The sequence below is a fragment of the Macadamia integrifolia genome, unplaced genomic scaffold (genome assembly GCF_013358625.1).
Source record: "Macadamia integrifolia cultivar HAES 741 unplaced genomic scaffold, SCU_Mint_v3 scaffold1835, whole genome shotgun sequence".
Lineage (NCBI taxonomy): Eukaryota > Viridiplantae > Streptophyta > Magnoliopsida > Proteales > Proteaceae > Macadamia > Macadamia integrifolia.
The window spans coordinates 50,875-67,202 of NW_024868375.1; the positions used below are offsets into that span (position 1 = coordinate 50,875).

A 16,328-nucleotide genomic window follows, 5' to 3' on the forward strand; every position below is an offset into this window, starting at 1 on the left:
GGAAAGAATTGAAATATAATAATATCAATTCATATAGAAGAAAGGGTTCTCTATTGATACAAATGCGGTGCCTATGGGATATGGTTATTTCTGTTTGCCCTTTCATATGTGACTACGGATCAAACCAAAACAAAAGACTTTTTCTTGGCAGGTGTAATCCTTTGGACATATGAGCAGGGGAGTAAGCACTAGTCTGATGACCAAACGTTTTGCAGATAGTACATTGGGGCGGTAGCCATTTGTATTGAACTGGTTGAGTGAAGGAGAAAACATCGTCTTCCATAATAGTGACAAAGGTTGGGGGGATCTCATCAGCAGATAGATCGACACATTCTAGCAAAAGCTAGTCTGTCCATCAGCTTAGTTCTATGATTGGAGAACAAAGGCTTCCTGATGACGGAGCCTACCACACTGAGGCCTTTTTCACACCAGTAATGGAGAGGGAGGTTGGGGAGAGTGATCCAAATGGGGGCAGATTGGAAATTAACTTTGCTGACAATTGAATACTGGTCCCATTGGTGGAGGAAGACAGGTTTGTTACCAACATGCCAGGGGCCGCCGTCGAGAGTAGAGAGCTTGTCTAATTCTTGGAGAAGTTGAATAAGAAGATGCCATTGTCTAGCAAAAAAGTGGACATCATTCTGAGGAGTTGCCATTGCTTGGTGAGAGAAGCTTTTACGATGTTGAAGGGGGTCTACTTCCTATGAAGTGCCTGATAAGTATAACACAGTGTTTCCATTTTACAATTTCTAGATCAGGGAGACTGGAGGGACAAAAGCCCACTTTCTTGTCATCAATAATGGAGGGAGGAATAGACAAGGGAATGGCCTTCTCTGGAGGGGAGAGGTGAGGGATGGGCAATGGAGATCCAAGGCTTGGTAGTGGAAGGGGAGGGGGCAAGGTAAGATGGAGGATGGCAGGGAGGAGGAGAGGAACTGGAGGACGAGATAGGTTGGGTGGAGGTCTCGCAGGGCTATCAGGAGAGGGGGATGGTGAATGATGGTAAGGAGGAGGAGAGGGTTGAAGGGTTCCGGTGGAACCAACCGCCAGAAGGGAGGAGGGGCATGGCAAAGTTAAGGTCATCTCAGGGAAGAAGAGGAAAGGTGAAGTTTTACTTCAAATGTGTTATATGTCTAATATCGTCAAATGTCGAGGATGCTTGTATTTTCTTTGCACTTCATTTGAAGTTCTATTTTTAATTGGTTTAGCTGTAGAAAGTTATAGCATGGCTTAGGGAACTAGTTTGCCACTGACTTCTTGCTTCTATCGTGAAGAAGTGAGGAAAAAGAGCATTCTTCTTCTTAATTGTTATATTTGAACCCTCTAAATTTTGAATTCTTTATGTTTTGTCCCCACTCTTAATATGTGATTCCAGATTAGCCCTATTCCTTCAATTTTAACTACGTTTCCATCCCAACATCTGTTTCCCTTCAAAAGGATTCCCAAACTTCAGAATAATTACAAAATTGCCACTATCCCTTTGTAATTGGATCTTTATAGCTTGGATGAGCCCATAGTGACCCCTTAGGGTTTGGGCCCCGGGTTCACATTACCCTATGTGCTACTATGATGAGCTTATGTGTAGTTCCTAACTGCTTATTGCATTGGATTGATATTTATATTCATCTGGTTTTGTCATGTCTTTGAGCATGTTTTATTGTCCTTTACATTCCTTATCGCGTGGCAACTTGCAAGAAGTGACTTAGATGTACATAACCTGGTAATTTACCTGGTAATTTAAGTGTCTTTTAAAGGTGAGGGAATTTTTATCCCTTTTTGCGAAAGGAAAATCTGGTTTTTGTGCTTAATCAGTCTCACCTATTTGTTGCCACAGAATTTGATCTGGAGAAGGAAAGGAGTCTGTTGGACGAGCAAGGGCTTCGGATTGCGGAAAATCAGGAAAACAGTCAGAAAAACAGGCGTAAGCTTGCAGAGAGTACTCAAGGTATTTTATACCATACCCTTTTGATCAACAGGATTCTATTTTTTTGTTTTTTTCCATTCAATAATTTCTGGGTTATTATCATAATATCATTGGCTTAAGGCATATCAAACTGGCTTCCTGTTGGTTAGATGGAATTTACCTCAGTTGCCAACAATTTGATCTTGTCTTTGAAAGATTTGCATTCATTGCTTTTAATAGATTAATCAAGTTGTAACATAATGATCATTTTTAATCTTTCCTTATAATTTAATGATCATTTAAACTTTCCTTCTGAAAATAAATGTCCTGTCAACAGAGTTCAAGAAAGCTTCGACTGAAGAAAAGTTGAGTTCATTTCATTCCTTACTTAAGGCTTATCAGGAAGAAGTGGATAATCTTACAAAGAGAGCAAAATTTGGAGAGAATGCATTCCTTAGCATCTACCAGAAGCTTTATGAGGCTCCAGATCCTTATCCAGCTCTTGCTTCAATTGCTGTAAGTGCAAGGTTGTTGCAATTAGATTTTCTCGAATTAGGTTGAGTTTCTTTTTCATAAATCCTCATTAGTTTCTCTTCATAAAGTCACATTAATTATAGTGTTCAGTTTGGATTCGACACATCTTTACTTTAAGACATCTTCTTGCCTATTCCTGAATGTTGCATGTGTGTTTTAATTTTACTTTTATATACATATTAAATGGTTATTATAGTTTAATTTATCATTTGTTCTCAAAACAATAGTGAAATTTTTTACAAGAAAGTTCAAAATTTTGAAAATCAGCTCAAGTCACTATTGTAGTATTAGTCAAGAAATCCAAAGCCTAGTAAAATAAATGGTCAATATATCTGTTAATTTTGTAACTTCTAATATTAAACAAACCAGAAAATCAAGAACTGAGTGGACTCCAGTTAAACAACTTTAAGACTCCAATTTGGGACTGCATCAAACTTTCAGGAGATAAAGTAGATATTTTTTTTTTGGTAGAGAGATAAAATAGACTCAGAGAGGAATAATTTAATTATGATATACTAAAAACTAATGTTCCTTTCATCAATAATTAAATTTTTACTTATTTTAAGAATACACTGAAGACTAATAGGATTTGACCCTTCAAGTTATCGAAGTCATCTTGACTTTAGAATCTCATCATTATGCATGCTGATCAATAAAAATCGACTACATCAAAGGTAAATCAAATGTTTGGCCTAAAACTTTATGTTGTCGTAGTACTTTTATGATGGCCTTAAAGAACAAATTTTAGCTCAAACTGTTTAGTGGAAGTAAGTAGGTCTCCAAGTTGGTCCAATCATACTGTGGCAATATTTCCACCCCAAGGAAAGCTTTAATGTTTGGAATTTGTTTGCCAAAAAGCGGCCAAAGCATTTTGAAATTTTAGGGATTTATGGAATATATCTGAGCAACTAATTTCTAAAATTTATAATTTCTACTCAATTAGGGTTTTAAAAGCCTTCAAACTGATTTCTCTTCAGGGTCCTAATCTGCCGCAAACCACTTGCATGTTAAACTAAATATTATTTTAATAACAGAAACTGGAATGTTACAAGAAGATACAATTAAATTAGTTGATTCTATACCGGAATAAATCACTCATGGCAGCAATTGTTAAAGTTTCAGAAACATGAACATAATGCAATGTACAAAAAAGTAGAACCAAATGCCATGTACAAAAAATTAAAACCAGTGGCAGAGTTTTGTAAAATCAGTATACTTGTGGGGAGAATACTCCATTTAGCAATTCAGAGGCTCAGAGCATAGTAAACTCAACTATGTGGCCACCCACATTCCTAGCTCATTTACATAGATTTGGATCACCTTAAGTGACGCATGATTTCAGCAAGAAGAGAAGCTGGGCCATTTTTGGGCTTGGTTCACTTTGTGGGGTCAAGTTAGGCTTAATTTAGAATGCCCAATGGGTTATATGCGTTATGGGCTGGGGATTTTTATGTTTTCTAATTTCTATTGTAATGGGCCTATTTTGAAAAATGATAAGTTACAAATTTAACTAGTTTGTTGTATCTAGTTCTCTGAAGTTGTGAAGTCTTGGGGATATCAATAGGTTAGTTCCATTAGTTGTGACTTGTGAAACACTTTGAAAATGTGTAGTTCATTAAATATCTTGAAAAGTCTCAATGTAAGTCCTTGGAAATGTACAGGCCATTAAGTCTAGGAGGAAGCCTCAATGAAGGTCTAGAACCCTCCTAGCCTCTCTATAAAAAAGACCTGCCTTTAAGCATTTGAAATCAGAATTTGAATGGCATTTGGTTTATACCTATCTTCTGTGAGAGACAGGACTGCTGTGAGATGTTGTTCATGGTGAGCTGCTGGGGTGGTTAGTGATTAGTGAGATACTAGCCTAGGGTTGGGGTGACACCCTTTAAGTTGTACGTTCTTCAAATTTTCTATTGTGTTCCTACAAGTGTCTTTCCTGCGAGATCAATTAAATCACCTTATTCTGTTCCTGTGATTTTTTATTTAAAAAAAAAAAAATGATGTAGATGCCTTGGCTTGGCAGGACCGGACTGACCCATTATGGGGGCCTAAGCCAAGACAAAACCAACCCAAACCAAAATTCTGGTCTGGCCAGGGTTGATAGTTGATATTTAGGAAAGCAAATTAGTATATTTGATTTTTTTCTATTTTAGAAGCAAATACATAGGATTTCCTTTGCAATTAGTTTGTTTCCATTTTAGATTAGTTTCCAACTTTTAATTGCTTTCCAATTTTATGTGAGGATTTGTTCTTCAAATTGCTGTAAATGATTATGGAGTTTTCAGTTTTTGGAATGAAATAATTTGAACGGCTGGTTTAATGGCTGATGACTGTGGTTGTGTGTGACCCCCTGCTTCTTCTTCTTCTTCTTCTTCTTCCTTATATTCTTCATCTTCCTCTGTTGTTCTTCTTCTTCTTCTTATCTTCCTTTTCTGGTTTGTATTCCCTTTCTCTGTTTCTGGGCGGTAGTTGCAGCGCCAAACAAGGGGGTCGATCTCCCTCACCCCTGAGCTGCTTGGACTAAGACCTTGGTCGAGGGCTCCCTACCTATAGGTGACCAAAACCCTGGAGTATTACTTCCAAGAATGGTTCTGATCTGAGAGATCAAACTCAGGTTCAGATCTGGTTTTGCAGGTCACCGCCCAGAGTAGTTTCAGGTCGCAGGTTCCCGACTGTTGCTTCATCTTTGGGGTAGACTCCTTTTGGTGTTCATGCTTCTAGAAGAGGAGATTGATCGACTGAAATCTGAAGTTGATTTGAGCTTGACGTGATAGAGTTCTCCCAACTCTACCGCCCTTGCTTTGGTTCAAGGAAGAAAACAACCCCATCGTGAGTTTAGGGTGTTTAACTCCTTTTATTCTGACTTCCTATTTTACCCTTCTCTTTGTTTTAATTTCCCCCATATGCTTATTCCTATTTTAACCCCATCAAGTAACTATTAATTCCTATTAAGTCCCCTCTTCCAAACAGCTCATTAATAATCTGGATATTTACAAATCTGCCACTCTTTTATTACTTCTGTTTTTTTACAATACTGCCACTATCTTTGATTATTGGATACTTCTATTTGGGTGGGCCATTTAGCGAACCGAATAGGGTTTTCTTAAACCCTGGTTCTGCATTAAAAATACTGATATTCTGTTGAGAATCTGAGGTTATTTCATTGTTGAACAAGAAGGGTTTACTGAGTTGAACCTGAGCTTATGTTTCCTCAACATATAATAGCCTGTGATAACCCTGTTTTATATTATTATTCATTTGTTTTGAAGACCTCTGATAGAGCCTATTGGAGAGCAAGGATTTATTTAGCCGAACCCATTTAGCTGAGTCCTGACTTGCTGGGTTGTGCCTCATTCCTCTGCTTTAATCTTTCATTTTTCATGTTTATTTTCTCATCTAATTTCCCTTCCCTCATTTCTGCATCTCTTCAATCCCCTTTTTCTGTTTGGACCTAAGTTTTCCCTACTTTAATTTGCATAGATCCATGTGGCTGGCCCCACTAAGTTGGGACAAGGCTGAGTTTGTTTTATTCCTTTCTTTGAAGAATTCTTTGGGGAAACATCTAGCCATTAGATTGGGCTAGGATTTGACGTGAATAATCATTGCCCTAGAGGGTAAAACTTGATTGGAGTTTGGCCCTTATTAGACAGGTGGATTTCAAAATCTAAAGTTTCTCTTAAATCTTACCACTTTTGGGTGGTACAATTCCGTCAGCTTGGACTGGTTCTAAAGTTACTGGCGGGAAAGCAAAATTTTCTTTACTTCTGAACAGTATCAGAGAATCAGTAGTATGGCCACAAGGATTAAAGTATCAGTATCGATATCAGTCGCCGTATTGTCGACCAAGATTAAGATACTTATCGAAGGGTATCGTATCTTATCGTATCGGAGATACGCTAAGATATGCTAAAGATATGCACATAAATGGATATGAAACACCTTTTTAAACACTTTTGCATAAAAAAATTGTTAAAAAAAGCTATTGATAACATGTATTATACATAAACACTAAATTGAGAGTATCGCACTAAGAATTCAATGTTTGTAGTTGTCCCATAAATGTAAAATCTTTGTTCCCAACCTTGATTTCCACTTTAATTAGAGAGAAATATGGTTGGCAGCAACTTTGGAACAAAAACCCCTCAAAAAATCGTGTTTTCTGAAAAAATACCCATCTTGACCATTATATGACCATAGCGCACTGTATCGGTATATACCGATACTCATCAATATGTACTGATCGATACATACCGATACTCACCGATACGTATTGATACTCATCGATACGTACTGATCGATACATACAAATACTCACCGATACTTACCGATACATACCGAAACGTATATTTCACCTCGATTTTATTTTTTTCATAGAGTATCAGTACGTATTGATAGTGTATTGGTGCATATCGGTATGTATCGTGAGATATATATCGATACAAAAGGATTTTAAAAATTCCATGTATTGTATCGGTATTGGAGATACTTTAAACCATGAGTATGGGTGCTTACATGATGTGGTATAGACAATACCATTAAATACTTTAAGAATATTATCTAGGAGACTAGGATTAAAGCCTTTATTAAATTTTTTATTGGTCCCCTTTTCGCTTTGGATCTTTCCAAAGATTGCATTTTTGTTGTTTTCTTCAGTGAAAAATAACCAATTAACTGTGTTTGGGATGGATTTAATTGAACAAGAGATATCCACGTCAAAGCGGAGAGGGTATTCCATGTAAAGTTATCAGCACTAAGAAAGTGGAACAAAGCAGATTCTACTTACTAGATAACATTTAACTATCACCACCCTTAAGTGAATTTCTGATTGGGTCTGAAACCGTTTCTGTACTTTTAACTGCTCCTAACTATGTCCAATTGGTGTTTCCCAATTTATTTTCGCATCAGTTGTTATCTTTCTCATTTTCTTCTTCTTGTCTTCAATGTAGGAGTAAGATTCAAAATTGTCTGAACTGGAATCTGAGAATCGAAAGATGAAAGTCGAACTTGAGGAGTTCAGGACTGAAGCTACTCATTTAAAGAATCAACAAGCAACAATAAGACGACTTGAAGAGCGCAACCGCCAGTTAGAACAACAGGTTACCTTTGCTATATCAAGTTCTTGTTCTTCTTCTTGTGTTGCACGACTCATATCCTAAGTGGGTTAAAATGTGGTTGGTTTTGTCGTGACTTGTTATTGTGTTATATGTGCTCTCTTGATTTTCTTTGGAGTTTTGGGATTTGATGCTGGTTGCTGGTTCACGGGTCAACCTGTTTGAGACAACTGAACTTTCCAATCTTGAAACAGAGCTAAAAGTGTTTGACTAAAATCAGTGAATATTGAAGTAAGCACTGAGCATGAATATTGCATAATTTAGAACTACAGAAGCACACAGGTTATGAACTATCTTAAAAGAATTCATTTAACTATCTAAGGTCAATTTTATGTGCACAAGGTTCCATCTGGAGATAATTTCAATGTAAATAGACAAATGTTAGCGTTGTTGGAGCCTTTACGTATTTCAATTTGGCATTTTTGGCAACAGGTTGTACGAAAGGGTTTCAAGATTTAAAAACCAGCTTCAATGAATAGACCAAAAAAAGCGTAATCTTTTGAAGTGGAAAACAATATTGGGAACAACTAGGTTGACTTTTCACTTTGATGTGTTGCTGCTTGGGTCTGAATGCACACTATTTATTAAGAGAGTGCTTAAGGTGTTGAAGATCTGGGTCCATCCTACTGGGAGGTCGTGGGAAAGGGTTAAGGGTTTTCTTTTGGCAGGATTAATTGACGATAATTGTAGGATATTCAAACTAAGGTATATTAGAGGATACAGAATAAGGTTTTTAAAATAGAAAAACGAAATAAGAATGGGTTGATCTATCAAAGGGGGGGGGGATAATAAACTGTTAAAAAATTGAAGATACTAATGGCAATTCTGTAATTTTCAAGATGAGCCAGTCCCTTAAGAGTATAGTAACAGTATGGGATATAATGGTTAATAAATCTGAAGAGAAGGGACTCATCTGTATTTATCTTCTTCAACCTTACGTTAAATAAAGAGTACGATAAACCAGTCCCTCAACAGTTCGATAGTACTTCTGAAGGGAAGGGACTTATCGTCTGGAATTTAGAATGAAAGGACAAAAGGCAGAAATAACTTAAAACAGCAAGGGCCCTTTTTGAAATCAATACAAACTTGGTCTTATAATTAAGAAGTCTTCTTCAACCTTACGTTAAAGAAAGAGTACAATAAACCAGTCCCTCAACAGTTCAATAGTACATCCTCCCTACACAGCCAAACTCAATGGAATTCTAGATTGGTTTCTAATCCCTGGACCTCTTAGGAAGTACTGATAGAAATTCCAGAAAGAAAGTATTAGCTTCGGGAAAAAATTCTGAAATTAGAAGCTGGTGGCAAAAGGAAAACCAGGTATGAAACTGATGTTGGAACTCAGAGATGAAGATGACTTTGGAGCTAAGACAATAGGGCTTGGATCACCTATGGAGGGCAACCTACGCTCAAAATCTTGAGGGAAAAAAATTGAATTGAAGGCGATCGATCCAATTTATGGGTTGCTGCAAGTAACTTCCAGAACAGAAAAGGGGAAGAAGAAAAGAAGATGAATAAACAAAGGAAGAAGAAGAAGAACTGAGGGAGGAACATAAGGAGAAGAGATTGACCATTCTGGTTGCCGGCAACTCCATGGGATCCGGAGGTAAACCCCAAATTTCGTTCCATTATTCAAATCTCTAATCTAACTCCGCTAGTGGCTTTGTTGCCTGTCCGAAGCCCGGATAAAGTGAGGAGGGTTGGTGCATCAGGTTGGAAACTGGCACCAAAAAAACTTTACCTAAATTTAACGAGGGTGTCCCTATAAGCAATACACCGTATTGGTCCCTGGATGTAGTGACAAGCAGGCAAGGTTTCTCGCACCCTGGAAGAGTGGGTAAGAAGCTAGTCCAAAAGCATAAGGTTAGATTAGCATCTTGGAACATATGATCTTTAATGGGTAAGAGTCTAGAATTGATAGATGTTATGACTTATGAGGAATGAAGGATTAACATAACTTGTATTCAAGGGACTAGATGGAAGGGTAAAAAAGCTAAGGAGTTGGATGAATTTAAGCATTGGTATACTGGGGATAAAAGTAATAGAAGGGGGATGGGCATAGCAATGGATAAATATTTAAAGAATGATGTGGTGGATATTAAAAGATTTGGTGATAGGATCATATCCATCAAGCTTGTGTTGGAGAAAGAGGTTGTCAATATGATTAGCACTTATACAGAGGCTAATTGGATGAAAGTAGTGAGTCACAATTTTGGGAACTATTAGATGGATTAGTGCAAGGTTTTAGTCAAGGAGAAAAGACTATTATAGGGGTTGATCATGTTGGAGAGATCATAGAGGCTAAGAAGGTGTACATGGGGGATATGGTTTTGGAGAGAGGAATGAGGAGGGGACTTCAATTTTAGATTTTTCTGTGGCTTATCATCTATCGATTGTGATACTTTAAAAAGACAAAGGAGCATTTAGTTACCTTCAAGAGTGGGCATCATTGTAGCCAAATATATTTCTTTGTAATGAGAAGGTTCTATAAGTTGTTATGTAAGGATTGTAAGGTCATACTGGAGGAGAGCCTAACCACACAACATAGATTAGTGGTCATGGACATGTGTCTCATTACGTCGATTCATAAGAATGGTGAGCGCCTTTTTGCCCTAGGGTAAGTTGATGGAGTTGAAATCATTTACAGATAAGTTGGTTAACCAAGAAAAGTGTGACTTTGATGGAGACACTAATACGATGTGGAATGAGATGGCTGCTTGTATTAAGAAGGTTTCTAAAGATCTCCTGGGTGAATCAAAAGGAAAGCATCATTCCTCTAAGGAGACTTGGTGGTGGGATGAAGAAGTTCAGGTAGCCATTAAGGATAAGAAAGCTAGTTTTAAGTCATGGCCAAGGACTAAGGATGTAAAAGATCTAAAAATGTATAAATTTGCTAAAAATGAAGCCAAAATGATTGTAGGAAAAGCAAGGGAAAAAAATATAAAGATCTTTGTAACAATGGGTTATAACAATGGCCAAGGACCTGTGTGGGTCACTTTATTAGTAGCAAGCCTGCCTTCTTGGTGGTCAAATCTGTTGTTACTCGTTTGTGGAAGTTGACTGGCCATGTGGAAGTTGTTCTTTTAGACAATGGGTTATACATATTCCGTTTCAGCAATGAGGAGGACATGTCCTCTATTCTTGAAGGAGGTCCTTGGGTTCTTCAGCGCTCCCCTCTAGTCTTAAGAGTTTGGAATCCATCTATGCCTATGAAGAAAATCGAATTAACCTCCATCCCGATGTGGATCCGTTTGCCGGGCTTGCCTTTCCATTTCTAGCCTGCGGAAGCTTTAAGCGGTATCGGTAGCGCCATTGGCAAGCCTTTGTTTACTGATCGTAGAACCAAATCGAGAGAGAGTCTCATTTGCTAGAATTTGTGTGGAACTCTCGGCAGCAGCTGTGCCTCTTAACCATATCAAAATCTGCCCTGAAAATGATGTTTGCTTTAACCAACAAGTTTTCTATGAATGGCCGCCCCTTCGCTGTGATACTTGCAAGATTTTCGGCCACTCAAATAGGCAATGCAGTCTAAAATCGATGAATGCTGATGTTATCGCCACTGTTCGTAAGGAATGGACGAAGAAAATTCGTGTTGGAGGAGACATCCTGGCTGCCACCATAAATGGTGGTGAGCGAGAGAAGGAAGCTACAGGAGATGGAGGTGGCCAGAACTCCTTGGAGGTTGTTGCAGGCGAGGGATGCCAGCGTGGCTGGGGTTTGGGTTTGTATTTGAATTTCAAAGTTTGTCATAAGGCAAAGGAGACTTTGTCCTCTTCTGTTACCTGTACTGTCAACACTTTTGCTTTATTGGGAGAAGATTATATTGATGATATTAGTGATAGAGATAGGTACTCTTTTGATGGTGATGTGAATTATGACATTGATGTCCACCCATGTGCTCTGGAAGAAAATGAGATGGGTCTTGATAAGGTTGCTTGTGAGGAATTCATAGCTAATACAACTATTGGAGTCATTTCTCCCCCTTCTTTGGTCGATGATGTGGAAAATTTAGTCAACACTCATGAAAGTGATTTGTTAGGTGTGAAGGAGAGGGATAAGGATGATTTGTTAGGTGAGGAAGATAACGCTACAAAAGATAGTCCTATTAAGCTGAATTTTGTGGACAATTTTCTTACCTCCCTTGTTCGATCCTCTTTCAAAAAGATGAAGCAAAAGAAGAAGATGAAAAGGAAAAAGAAGATGAAGCAAAAGAAGTCTGTCTCTAGAGTCCATGAGTGTAACTTAAATTCCAAGATTGATAATTCATCAGTAGCTTCTTCAGAGGACCTTTCGGAGTCTCTAGCTTTTTCGAATCCTGATATTGAGACGGATTCTGAGGAAGGTATTCCATTTCTTCATTTCTCGGATTGGCATGCAGCTTCTTCAATTGATCTCACTCTAGTGGAAGAGACGGAATTGAAGGATACTGAGGTGATTCAACATGTTGACGATTCAGAGGAAATTCCATATGAAGAATCTAATGGTCACACCATCTATATTGGACGGAGCCACCGTATCAGATTTTCCCCGTACTACCTTCGCTCCAAGGAATGGAAAACTTAATTTATGTTGTGTCCTGTTGGTCCATGTATTTTCTTTCGTTTGCCTCATCTGAGGATGGTGTGGTGCCTTTAGGGCCCGTCTGATAAAGTGTCTACCGTTTCTGTTTCAAGAAACGGCAGAAACATAAATTTCCGTTTCTAGAAACAAAAACGGAATTGAAGGTGTTTGATAAGTCATGTTTTTAGAAGTCGATGGTAACCAGTGAAAGAATTGCCACAAGTCGTTTCCAGAAACGGCGAAACAACAACTTGTTTCGCCTGGGTCGTTTCTTGAACCATAAATAAGTAAAAATTTCTATTTCTATTTCTAAAAATAAGTGAAACGAAACAGTTTTATCAAACGCTTTTTGCTCCGTTTCTGCTGTTTCTGGAAACAGAAACAGAAACGGCAGAATCACGTTTCTTGAAACGTTATCAAACGGAATAAGAGGTATTTTCTGAAGCGAGTTTTATTTCAATAACAATTGTTGGCATGTATCTGAATGTTGTGTATGAAATGGTGAAGTGCCCAATTTTCTGTGGATGGATGTATCTGTTAGTTAAAGATATAGTCATGTTAACAACACATAATGATAACTCAAAGAAACACACTAGTACTTTAATAGGCTTTCTCTGCCTTTGAGGGCTGCTGCCATAAAATTTTACCAAGGACATTGTTGTAGTGCTTTGTTGTGTATAGTGTTTTGTTTTGAAGTTCAGATAATTATGTGATTGCAGCAATATAGATTTTTACTCTCTTTTATGCTTGCAGAAATTCACATAACTATGAGACTGCAGCACACTCAATTTCTATTCTTTGTTATGCATGCATCATCTGCAATATAGTTTTAATAGATTGTGCATACACATGTTCCCTTGAAATCATTCTCCATTCCTCATGCATCGATTTTGATATGAGTTTAGATGGAAGAAAGAGTGAAGGATTTTGTGGAGATCAAGCAACGGAGCTTGGCTGAAGAGAACCAGAAAACCCTTGAGGTTCTAAAAGAAAGGTATCTTTTGCTTTGATGTCATTTGAAGTTAGAAATTGAACTCTCATGCCTTCATCTTGTCTGGGCTTAGGAAATTAACAGATGGGACTTTAGTTTCTTTATTTCATAATTTATTTGTCTTTTTATTTTTCTTATTCCAATGGAATCTTTTGCGTATTACCTAAACTCTTATTAATATGTGTATTGGTCCTGTGGAGGAAGGGAGCAGTTGTTGCAGGATCAATTATGGCAAGCTAAAGATAGTGTTGCAAATATGCAGAAATTACATGAACTTGCACAGAGTGTTTGAAGTTCGTGCTCAGTCAGGTAAACTATTAATTCCAGATATTAGTATTATATTGATTTTTGAACCCATAGCATTGTTTTTTTGCTCTCCTGAAATGCTGATATTGGCCTGCATGCTTTGTACATTCTCTGGAAGAATATCGAGCCACCTCTGGAAACAACTTTTGCAACAACTCACTTTCATCTATCCATTTCAGAGGAGGAAAGAGGAGCAAAGCAATCAGAAGTGAATCTTCTAATGGATGAAGTAGAACGAGCTCAGACACGTGTACTCAGCCTTGAAAGGGTATGAAGCCTGTACTTTGTTTCAGTAGTAATAATCTGTAATCCTTGCTATAGCCATATGGCCCATATTTGTGATTAGTGATATGACAAAGATAACTCATTATTATAAAAAAAAGGGGGTTAGTTTATTTACTTGCTTCAAAATCTATTAATGCTAAGTTGGAGGTATGGAGATCAATCTTGGAATCGAGAGGTTTTAAGATAAGTAGAACGAAGATGAAGTATATAGTGTGTAACTTTAGTTATACTAAGACAGATAACAAAATGGTGAAGCTTGAGGAGAGAGAGATACCACAGAGTGATTATTTTAGATATCTGGGGTCAAGCATAAATAAAGAAGGTGATATAAAGGATGATGTTTCTCTGAGAATTAAATTGGAATGGATGAAGTGGAGAGGTACGTCCAGAGTGTTGTGTGACCAACATATTCCTATAAAGCTTAAAGGAAAATTTTATAGGATAGTTGTAAGACCAGCTCTGAAGTATGGGGCGGAATGTTGACAGTTAATAAGCATAATACAGATAAAGTATAGCAGAGGTGAGGATATTGAGATGGTAATGTAAGGAAGATTATGGATGTAATAAGCCCCAAATAAACAAACAATAAAGCTCCAATAAATCGCAAACTCAGGTTCTGACTTCAACAGTACTAAGCAACACAGAACATAGGAAATCTAGGGTTAAAAGAGAAAATCAATAACTCTCAAATCAGGATCAGATTAGCCTGAACTTTTGGTCGAGTGCAGCTGATATAGAACCCAACGAATAATGTTAGAAAAGAGGGAAAATAAAAAATAATACTTGAGCACCTTGTCAACACCTAGGTGGGCAACTTGTCGCCTAAGTGTTTAAGCAGCCCTCCAACGCCTTGGGTCACCTTGGTACCTTGATAACTATGGTTGCGGTAACATCCTTTGGAGATAGAAAATAGTAGGAACCAGAGTTTTAACTACAAGTTGTTGTGCAAGAACATTCAGGTGGTATAATAATTCTTTCAGGGTTTTTCATCTCGTGCTTCATCTCTTCCCAAGTCCTAGGCCCACGCCTTATAACTTGGAGTTTCTTTTTATGGACTCTCCACCATTCCCTATCACGACCAACCAATGAGGAGCAAGCAAATTGAAGCTTCTGCATCTTTGTCAAGTTGTGGTAGACAAAATATTCCTCCAAAGAACCTAACCAATCAAGTTGGCATGGGTTCCTCTGACCAGCTAAGTAACGAACTTCCAGCTCCATCTTCAGTTAGGCTTTGATACCAATTTGGTTCTAACCTACAGGCAAGCTAAGATTGAAAACCGGTAGAGAAGAGGGGTAGGTGCTTGACAACTTGGGGTTCGATTGGCTCAGTTCTAATAATGCTGTGTTGGTGTCTGAAGGATGAGGGTGGTAATAGTGCAAATGGTGATAGAAGATGATGGGTGAATGTTAAAGATAGTAAGATAACTTTAGCAAGCTAAAGTCCCACTAGTGCCCCATTGTAGGAGTCTTACCTAAGCTCTCTTGAGTTGCACAAGAAAATACTTTGATAGTATGCTTGAAAAATCGTTGATTGGCTTTAGAGCAGTCAGGATTTGTATTATATAGAGGTGAAAATCTTGAGTACATCACAATAATATTAAAGAGACGTAGAATTCCAAAAACCCCTTTTCAGAATTTCCCATACATAGATAACAAATCCTCGACATAGAAGTCTGCCCCCAAGACATAGAAAATTGATAATGGGAAGACACTTAATGCTGCTTTAGATGATGCAAAGGCATAAAAGAAACTACTAGAAGATGGACTCTAACTAAATTAATTTAGTATATCTCGTTTCCCTACTTTCTACTCATATTTTAGGCCTATTAAAGTGGCCTATTAGAAAGAAAACCCATGGGAACAAAGGCCCAATACCTACATAACCCAGCCCAAGGCTTATATCCAATAAAATAAGCCCTTTAGGTGACTTATCTGCATCAAGGATTTTTTTGTCTTCTTTGGTCAAGAAGAATGACGAGACTTCTAGAGACAACTAACTAATTTTGATTTCTTTAAACTAAGAAAACATAAAAGGAAAACAAAGTTCAAACATGGAAAAGGAAACAAAAGTCTTCTAGAATCTGAAGATTTTTTCTTGCTGCCCAAGTCTCACAATGAGACAAAATTCCAACTCATAGCTTAAATTGATAGAAAGCTTTTAAGTCCTTCTAGAAGGTCTTGGATAAGACTGATATGGGGGCTGGCTAGTCCAGTCCAATACCTAGATCAATGGGGCCAGCTGCTCCTTCTTTCTCCTTCGGTGGTGCAGGACTGTGTAGGGATCTACATCACATGGATTTGCGGCAAAACTAGGAAGGATAAAGTAATGAATGACTGTATTAGAGCTGATTTGGGAGTTTCATCGATTCAGGACAAGCTCTGAGAAAGTCATTTGAGGTGGCACGGCCATGTTCTACGGAGGCCTTGTGATGCACCAGCAAGGAGTGATCGGATTCAAATAGAAGGATCTAAAAGAGCTAGGGGCAGGCCTAAAATGACCGTAGGAGTAGTTAGGAAAGACATGCATAGTTTAGTCTTGACCATAGTTATGACCTCGAATGCTGTTTGGAGGGAAAGGATCCATGTAGCCGACCCCATTTAGTTGGGAAAAAGTCTGAGTTGTTTTTTTTTTTTTTTTTTT

At 37.9% G+C, this 16,328-nt stretch overlaps 1 pseudogene; it reads left to right on the forward strand.

Moving 5' to 3' along the window:
* Positions 1-860: 860 nt before the first annotated feature.
* The window catches only part of LOC122064954, a 46,665-nt pseudogene continuing 31,197 nt past the window's right edge, over positions 861-16,328 (forward strand).